Source organism: Chenopodium album, chromosome 27 (genome assembly GCF_948465745.1).
Source record: "Chenopodium album chromosome 27, dcCheAlbu1.1, whole genome shotgun sequence".
Classification (NCBI taxonomy): domain Eukaryota; kingdom Viridiplantae; phylum Streptophyta; class Magnoliopsida; order Caryophyllales; family Amaranthaceae; genus Chenopodium; species Chenopodium album.
In genome coordinates this window covers 15,828,934-15,851,472 of record NC_137860.1, presented here as the reverse complement: position 1 = coordinate 15,851,472, position 22,539 = coordinate 15,828,934, and positions in this window count along the sequence as shown.

The window sequence follows — 22,539 nt, the reverse complement described above, 5'->3', positions numbered from 1 at the left end:
ACTCAATTGGACTCTCGGAGGGTATAAGGAACCATGGTCAACGTCTCGACAATTTTTATCTCCGGGCGAAAAAAGGTCAAAAAAATTCTAAAATTGAAGGCTATAATCCACGCTTTTTAAGGAATTTTGAGGTTACAAGACCCAGTGGCCAAAAGTCTTGAGACCCTAGGAGATTCTTCTTGGGTCATATAATTTCGTTTGGAACCTTATATGACCATTATACGTTGCCATAAATGTCCGTGGTAGGCTTGAGGTCACGATATCGATGCAAGTTTGGAACGGGTAAATTGATTGTTTAAAGCCATATTGGATGGTTGGACCCACCCAAGTAGACTCCAGGGTGTATTAGGGTCCATGGTAAGCATCTCGGAATTTTTTATTTTCGGGCGAAAAAAGGTCAAAAAATTCCAAAATTGAAGGGTATAATCCACGCTTTTTGATGAATTTTGAGGTTACGGGGCCCGGTGGCGAAAAGTTTTCAGACCCTAGGGGATTCATCTTAGGGTCATATAATGACGTTTGGAACCATATATGACCCTTATATGTTGCCATAAATGTCCGTGGTAGGCTTGAGGTCACAATATCGGTGCAAGTTTGGAACGGGTAAATTGACTGTTTAAAGGCATATTGGATGGTTCCACCCACTCAATAGGACTCCCGAAGGGTATTAGGAACCATGGTAAATATCTCGGAAATTTTTCTTTTCGGGAGAAAAAAGGTCAAAATTTTCCAATAAAGAAGGCTATAATCCACGGTTTTTGTGGAATTTTGAGGTTTCGGGGCCCGGTGGGAAAAGTCTTGTGACTCTAGGGGATACATCTTAGGGTCATATAATGACGTTTGGAACCATATATGACCCATATATGGTTTCATAAATGTCCGTGGTAGGCTTGAAGTCACGATATCAGTGCAAGTTTGGAACGGGTAAATTGACTGTTTAAAGACATATTGGATGGTTCCACCCACTCAATTGGACTCCCGGAGGATATTCGGAACCATGGTAAAAATCTCGGCAATTTTTATTTCCGGGCGAAAAAAAGTCAAAAAATTCCAAAATTGAAGTCTATAATCCACGATTTTTGAGGAATTTTGAGGTTTAAGGGCCCGATGGCGAAAAGCTTTGAGTACCTAGCGATGCATCTTAGGGTCATATAATGACGTTTGGAACGATATATGACCATTATATGTTGCCATAAATGTCCGTGGAAGGCTTGAGGTCACGATATCGGTACAAGTTTGTAACGGGTAAATTGACTGTTTAAAGGCATATTGGATTGTTTCACCCACTCAATAGGACTTTCGGAGGGTTTTACGAACCATGGTACACATATCGGCAATTTTTATTTCCGGGCGTATAAAGGTCAAAAAATTCCAAAATTGAAGGCTATAATCCACGCTTTTTGAGGAATTTTGTGGTTACGGGGCCTAGTGTCGAATAGTCTTGAGACCCTAGGGGATACATCTTTGGGTCATATAATGACGTTTGAAACCATATATGACCCTTATATGTTACCATAAACGTCCGTGGTAGGCTTGAGGTCAAGATATCGGTGCAAGTTTAGAACGGGTAAATTGACTGTTTAAAGGAATATTGGATGGTTCTACCCACTCGATTGTTCTCCCGGAGGGTATTAGGAACCATGATAAACATCTCGGCAAATTTTTTTTAAGGGCGAAAAAAGGTCAAAAAATTCCAAAATTGAAGGCTATAATCCACGTTTTTTGAAAAATTTGAAGTTACGTGGCCCGGTGGGGAAAAGTCTTGAGACCCTAGGGGATACATCTTAGGATCATATAATGACGTTTGGAACCATTTATAAACCTTATTTGTTGCCATAAATATCCGTTGTAGGCTTGAGGTCACGATATCGATGCAAGTTTGGAACAGGTAAATTGACTGTTTAAAGGCATATTGGATGGTTCCACCCACTCAATAGGACTCCCGGAGGGTAATAGGAACCATGGTAAATGTATCGGCAATTTTTATTTCCAGGCGAAAAAAGGTTAAAAAATTCCAAAATTAAGGCTATAATCCACGCTTTTTGAGGAATTTTGAGGTTACGGGGCCCGGTGGGGAAAAGTCTTGAGACCCTAGGGGATACATCTTAGGATCATATAATGACGTTTAGAACCATTTATGAACCTTATATGTTGCCATAAATATCCGTTGTAGGCTTGAGGTCACGATATCGGTGCAAGTTTGGAACAGGTAAATTGACTGTTTAAAGGCATATTGGATGGTTCCACCCACTCAATAGGAACCATGGTAAATGTATCGACAATTTTTTTTTCCAGGCGAAAAAAAGTCAAAAAATTCCAAAATTAAGGCTATAATCCACGCTTTTTGAGGAATTTTGAGGTTACGGGGCCCGGTGGTGAAAAGTCTTGAGACCGTAGGGGATACATCTTAGAGTCATATAATGACGTTTGGAACCATATATGACCCTTATATGTGGCCATAAATGTCCGTGGTAGGCTTGAGGTCACGATATCGGCGCAAGTTTGGAACGGGTAAATTGTGTTTAAAGGCACATTGGATGGTTCCACCCACTCAACTGTACTCCCGGAGGGTATTAGGAACCATGATAAACATCTCGACAATGTTTATTTCCGGGCGAAAATAGGTCAAAATATTCCAAAATTGAAGCCTATAATCCACGCTTTTTGAGGAATTTTGAGGTTACGGGGCTCAGTGGCGAAAAGCGTTGAGACCCTAGGGATACATCTTAGGGTCATAAAATGACGTTTGGAACCATATATGACCCATATATGTTGTACAAAATAGCCGTGGTAGGCTTCAGGTTACAAAATCGTTGCAAATTTGGAATGGGTAAATTGACCGTTATCAGGCATATTGGATAGTTCCACTCACTCAATTGGACTCCCGGAGGGTAAATTGAACGGTGGTAAAAGTCTTGAGACCCTAGGGGATACATCTTAGCGTCATATAATGACGTTTGGAACCATATATGACCATTAAATGTTGCCATAAATGTCCGTAATAGGCTTGAGGTCACGATATCGGTGCAAGTTTGGAACTGGTAAATTGACTGTTTAAAGGCATATTTGATGGTAAGACCCACCCACATAGACTCTCAGGGTTTATTAGGGTCCATGGTAAGCATCTCAAAAAATTCCAAAATTGAAGGCTATAAACCATGCTTTTTAGGGAATTTTGAGGTTACGGGGCCGGTGGCCAAAAGTCTTGAGACTTTAGGGGATACATCTTAGGGTCATATAATGACGTTTGGAACCATATATGACCCTTATATGTTGTACAAAATAGCCGTGGTAGGCTTTAGTTTACGAAATCAGTGCAAATTTGAAACGCGTAAATAGACCGTTTTAAGGCATATTGAATGGTTCCACCCATTCAATTGGACTCCCAGAGGGTATTAGGAACCATGGTAAACATCTCGGCAATTTTTATTTCCGGGCAAAAAATGGTAAAAAAATTCCAAAATTAAAGGCTATAATCCACGCTTTTTGAGGAATTTTGAGGTTACGGGGCCCGGTGGTGAAAAGTCTTGAGACCCTAGGGGATACATCTTAGGCTCATATAATGATATTTGGAACCATATATGACCCTTATATGTTGTAAAAAATAGCCGTGGTAAGCTTCAGTTTACGAAATCGGTTCAAATTTGGAACGGTAAATTGACCGTTTTATGGCATATTGGATGGTTCCACCCACTCAATTGGACTCCCGGAAGGTATTGGGAACCATGGTAATCATCTCGGCAATTTTTATTTTAGGGCGAAAAAAGGTCAAAAAAATTCCAAAATTGAAGGCTATAATCCACGCTTTTTGAGAAATTTAGAGGTTACGGGGCCCGGTGGCGACAAGTCTTGAGACCCTAGGGGATACATTTTAGGGTCAGATAATGACGTTTGGAATAATATATGACCCTTATATGTTGTACAAAATAGCCGTGGTAAGCTTCAGTTTACGAAATCGGTGCAAATTTGGAACGGGTAAATTGACCTTTTTAAGGCATATTGGATGGGTCCACCCACTCAATTGGACTCCCAGAGGGTATTCGGAACCATGGTTAACATCTCGGCAATTTTTATTTTCAGGCGAAAAAAGGTAAAAAAATTCCAAAATTAAAGGCTATAATTCATGCTTTTTGAGTAATTTTGAGGTTACGGGGCCCGGTGGCGAAAAGTCTTGAGACCCCTAAGGATATATATTAGGGTCATATAATGACGTTTGGAACCATATATGACCATTATATGTTGCCATAAATGTCCGTGGTAGGCTTGAGGTCATGATATCGGTGCAAGTTTGGAACGGGTAAATTGACTATATAAAAACGCATATTGGATGGTTCCTCCCACTCAATTGGACTCCCGGAGGGTATTAGGAACCATGGTAAACATCTCGGCAATTTTTATTTCCGATCGAATAAAGGTCAAAAAATTGCAAAATTGAAGGCTATAATGCACACTTTTTGAGGAATTTTGAGGTTACGGGGCCCGGTGTCGAAATGTCTTGGGACCCTAGGGGATACATCTTAGGGTCAAATAATAGAAGTTTGGAACCATATATGACCCTTATATGTTGTACAAAATAGCCGTGGTAGGCTTCAGTTTACGAAATCAATTCAAATTTGGAACGGGTAAATTGACTGTTTTAAGGCATATTGGATGGTTCCACCCACTCAATTGGACTTTCGGAGGGTATTAAGAACCATGCTAAACATCTCGGCAATTTTTATTTCCGGGCGAAAAAAGATCAAAAAATTCCAAAATTGAAGGCTATAATCCACGCTTTTTTAGGAATTTTGAGGTTACGGGGCCCGGTGGCGAAAAGTATTGAGACCCTAGGGGATACATCTTAGGGTCAGATAATGACGTTTGGAACAATATATGACCCTTATATGTTGTACAAAATAGCCGTGGTAAGCTTCAGTCTACGAAATCGGTGTAAATTTGGAACGGGTAAATTGGCCGTTTTATGGTATATTGGTTGGTTCCACCCACTCAATTGGACTCTCGGAGGGTATTAGAAACCATGGTAAACTTCTCGGCAATTTTGATTTTCGGGCGAAAAAAGGTCAAAAAATTTCAAAATTAAAGGCTATAATCCATGCTTTTTGAGTAATTTTGAGGTTACGGGCCCCGGTGGCGAAAAAGTCTTGAGACCCCAAGGGATACATATTAGGGTCATATAATGACGTTTGGAACCATATATGACCATTATATGTTGCCATAAATGTCCGTGGTAGGCTTGAGGTCACGATATCGGTGCAAGTTTGGAGCGGGTAAATTGACTATTTAAAGGCATATTGGATGGTTCCACCCACGCAATTGGAATCCCGGAGGATATTAGGAACCATGGTAAACATCTTGGCAATTTTTATTTCCGGGCGAAAAAAAAGGTCAAAAAAATTCCAAAATTGAAGGCTATAATCTACGCTTTTTTAGAAATTTAGAGGTTACGGGGCCCGGTGGCGACAAGTCTTGAGACCCTAAGGGATACATTTTAGGGTCAGATAATGACATTTGGAACAATATATGACCCTTATATGTTGTACAAAATAGCCGTGGTAAGCTTTAGTCTACGAAATCTGTATAAATTTGGAACGGGTAAATTGACCGTTTTATGGCATATTGGATGGTTCCACCCACGCAATTGGACTCCCGGAGGGTATTAGGAACCATGGTAAACATCTCGGCAATTTTTATTTTCAGGCGAAAAAAGGTCAAAAAATTTTAAAATTAAAGGCTATAATCCATGCTTTTTGAGTAATTTTGAGGTTACGGGGCCCCTTGGCGAAAAGTCTTGAGACCCCTAGGGGATATATCTTAGGGTCTTATAATGACGTTTGGAACCATATATGACCATTATATGTTGCCATAAATGTCCGTGGTAGGCTTGAGGTCACGATATCGGTGCAAGTTTGGAACGGGTAAATTGACTATTTAAAGGCATATTGGATGGTTCCACCCACTCAATTGGAATCCCGGAGGATATTAGGAACCATGGTAAACATCTTGGCAATTTTTATTTCCGAGCGAAAAAAAGGTAAAAAAAATTCCAAAATTGAAGGCTATAATCTACGCTTTTTGAGAAATTTAGAGGTTACGGGGCCCGGTGGCGACAAGTCTTGAGACCCTAAGGGATACATTTTAGGGTCAGATAATGACGTTTGGAACAATATATGACCCTTATATGTTGTACAAAATAGCCGTGGTAAGCTTTAGTCTACGAAATCTGTATAAATTTGGAACGGGTAAATTGACCGTTTTATGGCATATTGGATGGCTCCACCCACTCAATTGGACTCCCGGTGGGTATTAGGAACCATGGTAAACATCTCGGCAATTTTTATTTTCAGGCGAAAAAAGGTCAAAAATTTTTAAAATTAAAGGCTATAATCCATGCTTTTTGAGTAATTTTGAGGCTACGGGGCCCGGTGGAAAAAATTTCTTGAGACCCCTAGGGGATACATCTTAGGGTCATATAATGACATTTGGAAACATATATGACCATTATATGTTGCCATAAATGTCCGTGGCAGGCTTGAGGTCACGATATTGGTGCAAGTTTGGAACGGGTAAATTGACTATTTAAAGGCATGTTGGATGGTTCCACCCACTCAATTGGACTCCCGGAGGGTATTAGGAACCATGTTAAACATCTCGGCAATTTTTATTTCCGAGTGAAAAAAGGTCAAAAAATTCCAAAATTGAAGGCTATAATCCATGCTTTTTGAGGAATTTTGAGGTTACGGGGCCCTGTGGCGAAAAGTCTTGAGACCCTAGGGGATACATATTAGGGTCATATAATGAAGTTTGGAACCATATATGACCCTTACATGTTGTACAAAATAGTCGTGGTTGGCTTCAGTTTACGAAATCGGTTCAAATTTGGAACGGGTAAATTGACCGTTTTAAGGCATATTGGATGGTTCCACCCACTCAATTGGACTCCCGGAGGGTATTAGGAACCATGGTAAACATCTCGGCAATTTTTATTTCCGGGCGAAAAAAGGTCAAAAAATTCTAAAATTGAAGGCTATAATCCACGCTTTTTGAGGAATTTTGAGGTTACGGGGCCCGGAGGCGAAAAGTTTAGAGACCCTAGGGGATACATATTAGGGTCATATAATGAATTTTGGAACCATATATGACCCTTATATGTTGTACAAAATAGCCGTGGTAGGCTTCAGTTTACGAAATCGGTTCAAATTTGGAACGGGTAAATTGACCGTTTTAAGGCATTTTTGATGGTTCCACCCACTCAATTGGACTCCCGGAGGGTATTAGGAACCATAGTAAACATCTCGGCAATTTTTATTTCCGAGCGAAAAAAGGTCGAAAAATTCCAAAATTGAAGGCTATAATCCACGCTTTTTGAGGAATTTTGAGGTTACGGGGCCCGGTGGCGAAAGTCTTGAGACCCTAGGGGATACATCTTAGGGTCATATAATGACGTTTGGAACATTATATGACCCTTATATGTTGCCACAAATGTCCGTGGTAGGCTTGAGGTCACGATATCGGTGCAAGTTTGGAACGGGTTAATTAACTGTTTAAAGGCATATTGGATGGTTCCACTCACTCAATTGGACTCCCGGAGGGTATTAGAAACCATGTTAAACATCTCGGAAATTTTTATGGCCGGGCGAAAAAAGGTCTAAAAATTCCAAAATTGAAGGCTATAATCCACGCTGTTTGAGGAATTTTGAGGTTACGGGGCCTGGTGGCTATAGACACCTAAAAATGTCTCCCCAAAACCAAACTTAATGATGAAAACTTTTCACCGCCATTATTGGTCGAGTTGAGTATGTATTATTTAGAGTGCTTAAATCCATGTTCATTCCCAATACATTTCATAAACCAACCCAATTCCTAACCCATTTCACCAAACCATAACTTATTTTCCTCATTTCGTGTCTTTAAACCCAAAATAATTCATTTCGTGTCCTTCAAAATCATTCATTTTGTGTTCTTTTTATAAAAACGTTTAGATCAGTTTATTTTGATCCATAATCTAGGACCATTGATTAAATATTTGGATGGGGCCTTAAAAGAGCTTTCGAACGGTATATCATATGCCTAAATCCGAGTTGTAACGAATAAGTTATGGTCAAAACTCTAAACTGGATTTAAACCGAACCTAAGCCCACCTTACCTACGACCCAATGATCATGTGGAGGGTCCAAATGATTTAATCTCATTCCTAATCCAATTAGGATTAATTGGAAGCTTCTATAAGTTTCTAAACGATCCTAATTATCCTTTTTGAAAAGATAAGATTAAAGAGTTTGAAATAGAATAAAACTCCTCTAGTAATTCGATTCGAATTGAAAGACATTCAAAGATAGTCAGAAATTATTTTCGTGCTTCATATTTTTTATCTAATTTTTATATGGTTGGATAGCTCTTGAAATTATCTTTCCAATGATATATTATAATATTAATTCCGAGCTAGAACGAAAAAGATATAAAAGAAATACGAAACTCTATCCAAAACTGACACCATCTCACTATTTCGGTTATATCTTTTATTCTACTAAATATTTTAATCTGATTTCAATTGGGTTAGAAAGTAGACATCAATAGCTTTTCAACGACATCTTATTCATCTTATTCCAATTTCTGGATCAAAAGATATGATAAAAAGAAAAACCAAAGTTCGAATTCGAATTCTTATCTTTTTTTGATTCGACCCCCTCTTTTTTTCCTATAAATAGAGGTCATATCTCCCCTTTTTCAATCATCAACAAGCTTGATCATCAAATCATTCTCTCTTCCTCTCTTCTACACCAAAAGTCATTCTCTCTCCCTACACCAAAAATATTCTCTCCTCTTTCTCTTGCTCTAGCCTAAATTCTAGCCACCCTATTCTCTCATTTTATATCCCTTAAGCACTCTAAGGAGTCCATACAGTACCCGAAGTTCTATATTTAAACCAAGGCGTGAAAGGTAGAATTAAATGAGGGTTTGGACCAAATCAACTCTACTTTTTATTTAATTTAATTTACATTTGATTTACTATTTTTATTGAAGTTACTAACAATTTATTCATGATGTAGCAATCACAAGGAAACGCGGAAAGTGAGTAATTAATCACTTACTTACTATTGTTATTATTTCTTGTTGTTGTTATCATGATTAGGGTTTATTATTATTTGATTTGGACTAACGCTATTATTGTTGAATTGCTTCCAATATTAATGTTGATTCTATTATTATTATTTATGATCACCATATTGCATGTTTAAAGGGAATATGTAATTGAAAAAACGCTCAATAAGATAATTTGAACAACCGGTTTAGGTTCCTTTTTAATCTTGTTGTTTAATCAAGTGATCACAATATTTTAGAATTATATGTTGCATTAATATTCAACCAATTTAACATAATAATAGTTTGGAGTAAATTGAATATTTTGTTTGTATGCCTTTGAGATCATAGGAATACTTTTTCACAATAAGAATCGAGTAGAGGCCAATACGGGCGAATGTGACTCCATGACTCACTTCGTACCATCATCCCTGATCCTCCTTTCGTGGTTTCGTACCATATGGAGTTAGTAATCTCATGGATTATGAATGGGGTGTAACCTTCACGAGTCAATCGTTGTTGCCTTTCGTTGTCCCTTTTCGTGGTTGCCTTTTATGATCCGTGAATGGTGTACAAGTTCCTTAATAGCTTGTTGGCGGCTCCCTACTTTGCTTTGTCCCTAATCCTTATCCCTAATCGTAGGTCAATTCCCACTTTCTAAGAGTGCCAAGCATATTCACAACATGCTTTTACGTAGGCGCACTTCAAACGACGCCTACAATTTGTCGACTCCGCTGGGGAGGATTCTTGGTTATTTATCGATTTGAGTGATCGGTATTTAATTGAGATGAGTGGATGAGACTTGAAAGATTCTTGAAATGTATTCCTGCAATTTAATTGGCATTGTCACATATGCATATGCATTTTAGGTCACCTATTTTACCACAATAGTACGTGTTTTACGTATGTGGATAGCCCGGGGGATTTAAGCTCTATCAACCCAAAAACGCTCATGGCAATAAGGGTTCATCCGAGTTTATAAATCCACCCAAACCATGGAATTGAGTTCGATTTCATCATAAACTCGCGGAGCCGCCCGTTGGCATACACCCTCAAGGGAGGTTGCCTTGCTAACGCGTCCAAACTCTTAACCATGGTACCCTTTGACACCCAATAAGCTTGAACATAGTAGAACATAGATCTTGACTTTAGGTTGCGAACTTCATTGCATCATTCGTGACAATGTGCTTATGTGTGCATATTTTTTATTTTATTTTTTCTTCTCTTCTTTTTTCTCTTATCAAACCTTTTTTTTTATTAGAGTCGAGTCATAGTTTTTTTATTTTATTTTTTTTATTTTAAGTCAACCTGGATTTTTATTCCCGTATCCTGCATACGAGTCAACTTGTTTTAGTCATAGTCGGAGTTTTAGAAAGAGTTACGTGTCGTGCCACCTATGGATCTGTAGCCCCGAGTTTTAACTTTTATTTGGCGTTGGTTTAGCCACAGTCAGAGTCACAAAACAAAAGTTATTACTGATATACTACAGTCTGTCCAGTTTTAGGTGTCTTTTTAGCGTCAACTTTCTTTCTTTTTAATTTTTTTCGTATCAAGCTAGTCTTAGCCAAGTCATTTTATCCGTGTCAACTCGTATAACATGTTATTATAGATTTTTATTTATTTATTTATACCCATGAGTCTTAACTCTTCTAGAATTCCACTCGTCTTCCTAGTTTCATGTGATTATTGTGCTAATCTTAACATGTGTTCTTTGTCTTTGATTGTTGTTGATCTTTATTTATGACTAACGATTGCCAATGGACCGTTTTCACCTAGTAAATAGCATAAACATTTAAATTGGGCAAAATTAATCAGTTTAGTTTGTCTTTTAGTCTTCCATGCTATTTGGTCCTTGCGTCCTTCATTTTTTCACTACGCCTTCATGTCTAGCCATGCGATCATACCACGAGTCTTAATAAACTCACCTAATCACACATGTTGAGTCGTTGCACACACTTTTTCTTCGAGTAATGCACTATATTGCTTAATATCGTATACTAGGACCATGCATGCTGACAGGGTAAAGTCGTATCACTTAATCAAAAGTAATTACCTAAGTCCTCTAACTAATGTAGATAGGGAAGTAGGGTCGAATCCACAGGGAAACAAGTCTTTCTATTCCTAATTAATTATTATAATCTAAATTATCAGGGTAACCAATGTTGTTGTAATTAAAGACTATACTACGAAGAATATGAGTAGGGAAAATAAAGGTAGGAGAAATCAAATAATAAAAGGCCTAGGGCATAGGTTCACCAATAAACAATATTCCAGGGTAAAACATGAAAATCAATCATCAATGCATCAATTAACCAGATCATAAAGGGCTTTCGCTACGTATTACAATCACAAAGTTAATTTACCGGTATTAAATCTCATCTATCGAATCTCGACTTAACCATTTATAAATTAAATTGCCTATTGAAACTAGGCCTTAATATTAATTCTCATCTCTCGAATCTCGAATCAATATTGCGTAACTCATACAATTAAACCAGCGCTAATCTAGTTGCAGAGAATTAAATCAATCAATAGGATATTAATATCAAGCATTGACGATTAATAGTAATAAATTACCCCTTCATATTGTTCATGGATCCCCACAACCCTAGAAATTAAACTACTCGTGCATAATTAAAACTAAACTAAACAAGGCAATTAAATTAAACATGATTAAAATCAAAGCAATTGAATAAAGCATAATTAAAAAAACAATAATTATAAAACTAATAAGAAAGCAAGCAAAAAGTGAAGATGAGATATTTACTATCGAACTGACGGAAATATGAACTTAGAGAAATAATCCAATACATGAAATAACAAAGCAATAATAAGATCTCCAATTGAAGGTAAGGAAAAGTGGAAAAGTGGAAAACTAAAAGTCAACAAAACTAATTAATGGAAGCTAATCCAAGAAAGAACAAAGTGAATAAAATAAAAAATAATCTAAAAGCTGCTCCTAAAACAATTTTAAAAGCTCCGTAAAAACTTAAGCTAAAGGTCTTAATAAAATAAAAAGCTTGCCTAACTTCAACCATATTCCATCCTTTTATAAGGATAATAACCCAATAGTATTAAAAGTAGGAAACCGACATTAGCCTAGTAGCTGGAGTAAGGCCCAGGGAATAAACGCGTCCAGATGGTCTGATCGGGCCTAATTGCTTGAAGTATACTCGCGGCCCAACTCTTGAGCTTAAACGTGAATGAGCCTCTAACTTTGGCCCAATTCTCCTTCTTTAGTTGGTCCGTAATAATAGCTTTGTAAAATCTTGAACCACTTCATATATCGAGCCCTTAATCACCGAACCAAATTCATTTAACTCGGTCTTGGGCTTAAAATATTCGGTCACAAAATACGATCCGACTCTAATATCTTTATAGTGGCTTAATAAGCTCGGGAATCGTCATAAATCTGCAAATTTCTACAAAATAATACCAAGTCTACAAAAACACTAGAAAACGTATATTAGTAATAAAAATAGCTCCGTAGAGCTCAAATAAGCACAAATATGACCATGGGACGGGGAATAAATATATATATAAAATAGACTCATCAAACTCCCCCAAGCCAAACCTTTTCTTGTCCCTAAGCAAAGCAATGAATAAATAAATCAATACTTCACCTCAAATACAATTAAAATCAATAAATATAATTCAAGGTAAATCCGATAAATATGTATCAAAGTCAATCAATCAAATCCATCCAACTACCAATCTTCCCTAACAATTGTCAAGTAGAGCAAACCACATGAGCATATAGAATTCAAGACTAGTGCTCACACACTCAACCCTCATTTATGTGGCAAGTAAAAGATGTACTCGATCGCTCTCCAACCAACCCCTTTGATGTGAACAATGCCCTCCCAAACTCACAACACTCGTGTGTTTAAAAAGACATACACTCAACCTAATAGTCGACTCGGAATATGTCAAGTCATAACTTGCATTGATAAACAACACTTTCATATCTACACAACTCTATGCACAAGGTCGGAAGGTCTTTAAAGCTTGTAATGTAAGGCTAGGGTAAAGGGTAAGATAAATTTGGGAAAATGTGAGAGAAAAGCTATGCTAAAAGGGAGCCATATCCTAATAAACCCATGACCAAAAATAATGATCATAATCATCTCCAACAAAACTAACTCCAACACAAATCCACCAAATATACTCCAATCATAAAAATCAATCCCAAAACTTACAAAATTCACTCATAAAAATATGATAATATGGAACAAGAGTGAATAACAAACTTTGAACTCAAACTCAAATATTTACAATGAAACTCAACTTTTTTTCTTCTTTTCTTTTGATCAACCTTCACTTAGATAATTTGAACATTAAACACTTTTTTTTCTTTTACTCTTTTTTTTTTATTATTATTATTAGAAGTTCACTTTTTTCACCTTTTTATTTTCTCACTTTTTTTCCTTTGAACTTCTTTTTTTTCCATCACACTTTTATTTTTTCAAATATACATACTATACAACTCATCAAAACAAAAATATGATCAAGAACAAATAACTTCTCAAACCCACCCAAATTGTGCAAATAATGTGCACACTACAAACTCCCTCACCTCACTCACTAATAGCTCCCCCAAGCCAAGCTTGGGACTAGTAACCAATGGGGCAAACATGGCTTGTAATGTGGCTAAAAACAATAAAAGGGCACAAGCAACAACATGGGTAGCAAGAAGGGAACAAATGTATCTAAATAAATCTGAAGGCTACCTAAAAGAACAAATGCCTTCGTCCTCCACATGTGCATAATAGTGAGTTATGAAACACTACTCATCGTTGCAAATCAATACTCAAATTCATTGACATACCAGGAACTAACACACATTCCTAACCAAATCAACTAGTCAAACACTATATTCACAAGTAGTTGGACAAAATTGACGCATGTTAAGGTTCCAAGGCAATCAAATATCAAATCATGATCAACTAATCCTCAATATATATCATCAATAACCAAGAATCAAAATAATTTCGAAAATTTCATCAAGGGGCACAGGGAAGCATGATTCATAATTCATTGGAATAAAACTAACCTAAGAAAGCAATAAAATCTATACTAAGCACACCAAAAGAAAACAAAAAAAAAGTAAATAAATAAAAAGAGAGAATGAAAGATATACCATGTGAACACGAGAACCTCCCCCCAAGCTAAATTGGACAATGTCCTCATTGTCTTAAAGGGAAGCTAGTAGTCAAGGTGACTACTCATCATCATCACCACATCAATGTCACCAAGGCCTCGAGGATTGCAATGCATCTCTTTGGAACAAATTTGGGCAAGAATGAAACAAAGTGTTAGTGGGAAAAAGTCTAAATTTGAGTCAGGTGCACTATTCTGATCATAAATTTTGATCTATAAATTATAATGCAGTGATTCCAATTGCATTGGAAAGTAGACTTAAAGAGCTTTCCAACGATAGGTCACACGCCAAAATCGGATAAGAAACGCAAAAGTTATGGCCTGTCAAAGTTGACGAAGTTTTGCTGATCCGCTCTCGCGCCCGATCGGGCCGAGCTCTGCCCGGTCGGGCCCGATTGCAGTCCAACGTTAAATGCAGCCTTCTCTAGCTCAAATTCTGCACAAAAACCAACTCCCACAAGCATGAGTTACACTCTCCTTACCTCACTAAAACAAAAAACAAAAACACACAACAAAAAGAAAAGACTAAACTAAAAAAAAAACAATAAAATACGGGTTGCCTCCCGCAAAGCGCTAGTTTATCAAGGTCCCGCTCGACCATACTCTTTCTCTCAATCGGAAGAATTCAATGCCTTGAGTAACTTATCAAACGCTCCTGAAAACATTTCATTAGGCACTAGATAGGGCTTAATAGCAAGCACATTAATCCCTACAAAGAAAAGGTTAGGAGCACATAAAGAGAACTCAAGGTAATAGGAAAAATCAAAAGAAAAAGATGAAAACACACCACAACCTTCTACTTCCTCCGAAAAAAATTTAGAATTAATAGAACGAACATAGAGGTAGTCATTGTCTTTATCATCCAATAATGATTTGAATATTTTACCCTCATGAATAACCTCATCATCAACAAAGGAATTTTCAACCACCGTTTCTACAACTAATGATTTTTCAATCACTAATTCGTCAACCAGTGAATTTTCAACCACAAATTCTATAACGGGTTCTTCATCCTCAATAACATTCGTATTATTATAGTGTGCATAGACTTTTTCATCAAGAGCCTTCCAATAACTTTCATTAGCAACTAATCTTTTTCGAATATGATCATATGTTAATGGAAAGACTCTAAAATCATCAGAAGCACGCACAAAAAACTCACTATAAGGGCATTCAGGATTTTCATGACAAAGACGTTGACAACAACAGTAGTCAGGTGCTGCATAAAAATCATATAATTCTTGTAGTGTAAGCATGGGTATTTTCAACTCATAAGGAATATAAGGGAAAAAAAATATAATAATTTAGACTCTAATAACAACTAGAAATAAAAATAAAACCGTTCCCCCAGCAACGGCGCCAAATTTTGACAGGGTAAAGTCGTATCACCTAATCAAAAGTAATTACCTAAGTCCTCTAACTAATGTAGATAGGGAAGTAGGGTCGAATCCACAGGGAAACAAGTCTTTCTATTCCTAATTAATTATTATAATCTAAATTATCAGGGTAACCAATGTTGTTGTAATTAAAGACTATACTACGAAGAATATGAGTAGGGAAAATAAAGGTAGGAGAAATCAAATAATAAAAGGCCTAGGGCATAGGTTCACCAATAAACAATATTCCAGGGTAAAACATGAAAATCAATCATCAATGCATCAATTAACCAGATCATAAAGGGCTTTCGCTACGTATTACAATCACAAAGTTAATTTACCGGTATTAAATCTCATCTATCGAATCTCGACTTAACCATTTATAAATTAAATTGCCTATTGAAACTAGGCCTTAATATTAATTCTCATCTCTCGAATCTCGAATCAATATTGCGTAACTCATACAATTAAACCAGCGCTAATCTAGTTGCAGAGAATTAAATCAATCAATAGGATATTAATATCAAGCATTGACGATTAATAGTAATAAATTACCCCTTCATATTGTTCATGGATCCCCACAACCCTAGAAATTAAACTACTCGTGCATAATTAAAACTAAACTAAACAAGGCAATTAAATTAAACATGATTAAAATCAAAGCAATTGAATAAAGCATAATTAAAAAAACAATAATTATAAAACTAATAAGAAAGCAAGCAAAAAGTGAAGATGAGATATTTACTATCGAACTGACGGAAATATGAACTTAGAGAAATAATCCAATACATGAAATAACAAAGCAATAATAAGATCTCCAATTGAAGGTAAGGAAAAGTGGAAAAGTGGAAAACTAAAAGTCAACAAAACTAATTAATGGAAGCTAATCCAAGAAAGAACAAAGTGAATAAAATAAAAAATAATCTAAAAGCTGCTCCTAAAACAATTCTAAAAGCTCCGTAAAAACTTAAGCTAAAGGTCTTAATAAAATAAAAAGCTTGCCTAACTTCAACCATATTCCATCCTTTTATAAGGATAATAACCCAATAGTATTAAAAGTAGGAAACCGACATTAGCCTAGTAGCTGGAGTAAGGCCCAAGGAATAAACGCGTCCAGATGGTCTGATCGGGCCTAATTGCTTGAAGTATACTCGCGGCCCAACTCTTGAGCTTAAACGTGAATGAGCCTCTAACTTTGGCCCAATTCTCCTTCTTTAGTTGGTCCGTAATAAAAGCTTTGTAAAATCTTGAACCACTTCATATATCGAGCGCTTAATCACCGAACCAAATTCATTTAACTCGGTCTTGGGCTTAAAATATTCGGTCACAAAATACGATCCGACTCTAATATCTTTATAGTGGCTTAATAAGCTCGGGAATCGTCATAAATCTGCAAATTTCTACAAAATAATACCAAGTCTACAAAAACACTAGAAAACGTATATTAGTAATAAAAATAGCTCCGTAGAGCTCAAATAAGCACAAATATGACCATGGGACGGGGAATAAATATATATATAAAATAGACTCATCACATGCGTCGTTTTCCGTCATAATAGGAATGAGTAGAGTATTTCACATTGGTTTTAAATTTTTTTTCATACACTCTTCCTTTCCAATCCGATTTATTGAGTCAATGCATTAAGTGAGCTCATTTTGTTCCATAGTACTCGAGTTCAAGATTCACTAGGCAAGAGTTGGAAGAATAAGGGGAACGTCATTCCTTCCTTCTTTTCTTCCAATCAAAGCATCAATAATTCATAAGCATCCATGAAGACGAAGCACAATACAAGTTTCCATACAAGATTTCATGCTTTTTTTTCTTTGTTCCAACCCTTTTTCCCTAATAAGTCTAGCATAGGTTCTCCTTATCCTTATGTCTCTATGCCATGTTCCATCAATAAGCATCTATTTCCTTTGCATTCGATAATGTCATTCGCAAAAAAAAAAAAAAAAAAAAAAAAAAATTGAAAAAAAAAACGCCAAACTAAACACAAGGTACACCAATGATTTGAGGCACCTTTGCAACCCTATATATTATTCCCCTTAAACCATTTTCATTTGATCACATATCCATTTATTCATCAACCACTTTGAGCCTCGTCTAACGTTTGGCCTCATTTATTCAACCCACATTTACCTAACCATGGGATGCGAAGGTGTGCAATTTGTGTAACAATCAAAAAGCAAGTTCAACAAAAAAGAAAAGAAAAACAAAAGAATAAGTAAATAAATAAAAAACAATGTAACATCCACGCTTTTTGAGGAATTTTGAGGTTACGGGGCCCAGTAGCGAAAAGTCTTGAGACCCTAGGGGATACATCTTAAGGTCATATAATGACGTTTGGAACCATATATGACCCTTATATATTGCCATAAATGTCCATGGTAGGCTTGAGGTCACGATATTGGTGCAAGTGTGGAACGGGTAAATTGACTGTTTAAAGGCATATTGGATGGTTCCACCCACTCAATTGGACTCCCGGAGGGTATTAGAAACCATGGTAAACATCTCGAAAATTTTTATTTCCGGGCGAAAAAAGGTCAAAAAATTCCAAAATTGAAGGCTATAATCCACGCTTTTTAAGGAATTTTGAAGTTACGGGGCCTGGTGTCGGAAAGTCTTGAGACACTAGGAGATACATCTTAGGGTCATATAATGACGTTTGGAACCATGTATGACCCTTATATGTTGCAACAAATGTCTGTGGTAGGCTTGAGGTCTCGATATCGGTGAAAGTTTGGAACGGGTAATTGACTTTTTAAAGGCATATTGGATGGTTCCCCCCACTCAATTAGACTTCCGGAGGGTATTAGGAACCATGGTAAACATCTCGGCAATTTTTATTTCCGGGCGAAAAAAGGTCAAAAAATTCCAAAATTGAAGGCTATAATCCACGCTTTTTGAGGAATTTTGAGCTCATGAGACCCTAGGGGATACATCTTAGGGTCATATAATGACGTTTGGAACAATATATTACCCTTATATTTTTCCATAAATGTCCTTGGTAGGCTTGAAGTCACGATATCAGTGCAAGTTTGGAACGGGTAAATTGACTGTTTAAAGACATATTGGATGGTTCCACCCACTCAATTGGACTCCCGGAGGGTATTAGGAACCATGGTAAACATCTCGGCAATTTTTATTTCCGGGCAAAAAAAGTCAAAAAATTCTAAAATTGAAGGCATAATCCACGCTTTTTGAGGAATTTTGAGGTTACGGGGCCCGGTGGCGAATAGTCTTGAGACCCTAGGGGATACATCTTGAGGTCATATAATGACGTTTGGAACCATATATGACCCTTATATGTTGCCACAAATATCCGTGGTAGGCTTGATGTCACGATATCGGTGCAAGTTTGGAACGGGTAAATTGACTGTTTAAAGGCATATTGGATGGTTCCACCTACTCAATTGGACTCCCGAAGGGTATTAGGAACCATGGTAAACATCTCGGCAATTTTTATTTCCGGGCGAAAAAAGGTTAAAAAATTCCAAAATTGAAGGCCATAATCCACGCCTTTTGAGGAATTTTGAGGTTACGGGCCCGGCGACGAAAAGTCTTGAGACCATAAGGGATATATCTTAGGGTCATATAATGAAGTTTGGAACCATATATGACCCTTATAGTTGCCACAAATGTCCATGGTAGGCTTGAGGTCACGATATCGGTGAAAGTTCGGAACGGGTAAATTGACTGTTTAAAGGTATATTGGATGGCTCCACCCACTCCATTGCACTCCCGAAGGGTATTAGGAACCATGGTAAACATCTCGGCAATTTGAGGAATTATGAGGTTACGGGGCCCGGTGGCGAAAAGTCTTGAGACCCTAGGGGATACATCATAGGGTCATATAATGGCGCTTGGAACCATATATACCCTTATATGTTGCCATAAATGTCCGTGGTAGGCTTGAGGTCTTGATATCAGTGAAATTTTGGAACAGGTAAATTGACTGTTTAAAGGCATATTGGCTGGTTCCACCCACTCAATTGGACTCCCGGAGGGTATCAGGAACCATGGTAAAAATCTCGGCAATTTTTATTTCCGGGCGAAAAAAGGTTAAAAAGTTCCAAAATAAAAGGCCATAATCCATGCTTTTTGAGGAATTTTGAGGTTACGGGGCCCGGTGGCGAAAACTCTTGAGACCCTAGGGGATACATCTTAGGGTCATATAATGACGTGTGGAACCATATTTGACCCCTTATATGTTGCCATAAATGTCCGCGGTAGGCTTGAGGTCTTGATATCAGTGAAATTTTGGAACAGGTAAATTGACTGTTTAAAGGCATATTTGATGGTTCCACCCACTCAATTGGACTCCTGGAGGGTATTAGGAACCATGGTAAACATCTCGCCAATTTTTTTTTCTAGGCGAAAAAAGGACAAAAAATTCCAAAATTGAAGGCTATAATCCACGCTTTTTGAGGAATTTTGAGGTTACGGGGCCCGGTGGCGAAAAGTCTTGAGACCCTAAGGGATATATCTTAGGGTCGTATAATGACGTTTGGAACCATATATGACCCTTATATGTTGCCACAAATGTCCGTGGTAGGGTTGAGGTCACGATATCGGTTAAAGTTTGGAACGGGTAAATTGACTGTTTAAAGGCATATTGGATGGCTCCACCCACTCAATTGGACTCCCGGAGGGTATTAGGAACCATGGTAAACATCTCGGAAATTTTTATTTCAGGGCAAAAAAAGGTCAAAAAATTCCAAAATTGTAGGCTATAATCCACGCTTTTTAAGGAATTTTGAGGTTACGGGGCCCGGTGGCGAAAAGTCTTAAGACCCTAGGGGATACATCTTAGGGTCATATAATGACGTTTGGAACAATATATGACCCTTATATGTTGTACAAAATGTCCGTGGTAGGCTTGAGGTCACGATATCGGTGCAAGTTTGGAACGGGTAAATTCACTATTTAAAGGCATATTGGATGGTTCCACCCACTCAATTGGAGTTCTGGAGTTTAATAGGAACCATTGTAAACATCTCGACAATTTTAATTTCTGGGCGAAAAAAAGGTCAAGAAATTCAAAAATTGAAGGCTATGATCCACGCTTTTTGAGGAATTTTGAGATTACGGGGCTCGGTGGCGAAAAGTCTTGAGACCCTAGGGTATATATCTTACGGTCATATAATAAAGTTTGGAACCATATATGACCCTTATATGTTGCCACAAATGTCCGTGGTAGGCTTGAGGTCACGCTATCGTTAAAAGTTTAGAACGGGTAAATTGACTATTTAAAAGCATATTGGATGGTTCCATCCACTCAATTGGAATCTCGGAGGGTATTAGGAACCATGGTAAACATTTCGGCAATTTTTATTTCCGGGCGAAAACAGGTCAAAAAATTCCAAAATTAAAGGCAATAATCCACGCATTTTGAGGAATTTTGAGGTTACGGGGACCGGTGGCGAAAACTCTTGAGACCCTAGGGGATACATTTAAGGGTCATATAATGACGTGTGGAACCATATATGACCCTTTATATGTTGCCATAAATGTCCGTGGTAGGCTTCAGGTCACGATATCGGTGAAAGATTAGAACGGGTAAATCGACTGTTTTTAAGCATATTAGATGGTTCCACCCACTCAATTGGACTCCTGGAGGGTATTAGGAACCATGATAAACATCTCGGCAATTTTCTTTCTAGGCGAAAAAGGTCAAAAAATTCCAAAATTGAAGGCTATAATCCACGCTTTTTGAGGAATTTTGAGGTTTTAGGGCCCAGTGGCGAAAAGTCTTGAGACCCTAGGGGATACATCTTGGGGTCATATAATGAATTTTGGAACCATATATGACCCTTATATGCTGCCACAAATGTCCGTGGTAGGCTTGAGGTCACGATATCGGTGCAAGTTTGGAACGGGAAAATTGACTGTTTAAAGGTATATTGGATAGTTCCACCCACTCAATTGGACTCCCGAAGGGTATTAGGAACCATGGTAAACATCTCGACAATATTTATTTCCGGCGAAAAAAGGTTAAAAAATTCGAAAATTGAAGGCCATAATCCACGCTTTTTGACGAATTTTGAGGTTACGGGGCCCGGTGGCGAAAAGTCTTGAGACCCTAAGGGATAAACTTAGGGTCGTATAATAACGTTTGGAACCATATATGACCCTTATATGTTGCCACAAATGTTCGTGGTAGGGTTGAGGTCACGATATCGGTTAAAGTTTGGAACGGGTAAATTGACTATTTCAGGCATATTGGATTGCTCCTCCCACTCAATTGGACTCCCGGAGGGTATTAGGAACCATGTTAAACATCTCGGAAATTTTAATTTCCGGGCAAAAAAAGGTCAAAAAATTCCAAAATTGCAGGCTATAATCCACGTTTTTTAAGGAATTTTGAGGTTACGGGGCCTTGTGGCAAAAAGTCTCGAGACCCTAGGGGATACATCTTAGGGTCATATAATGACGTTTGGAACAATATATGACCCTTATATGTTGTACAAAATGTCCGTGGTAGGCTTCAGGTCACGATATCGGTGCAAGTTTGGAACGGGTAAATTGACTGTTTAAAGGCATATTGGATGGTTCCACCCACTCAATTGGACTTCCGGAGGGTATTAGAAACTATGGTAAACATCTCGACAATTTTTATTTTCGGGCGAAAAAAGGTCAAAAAATTCTAAAATTGAAGGCCATAATCCACGCTTTTTAAGGAATTTTGAAGTTACGGGGCCTGGTGTCGGAAAGTCTTGAGACCCTAGGAGATACATCTTAGGGTCATATAATGACGTTTGGAACCATATATGACCTCAATATATTGCCATAAATGTCCGTGGTAGGCTTGAGTTCACGATATCGGTGAAAGTTTGGAACGTGTAAATTGACTGTTTACAGGCATATTGGATGGTTCCACCCACTCTATTGGACTCCCGGAGGGTACTAGGAACCATGGTAAAC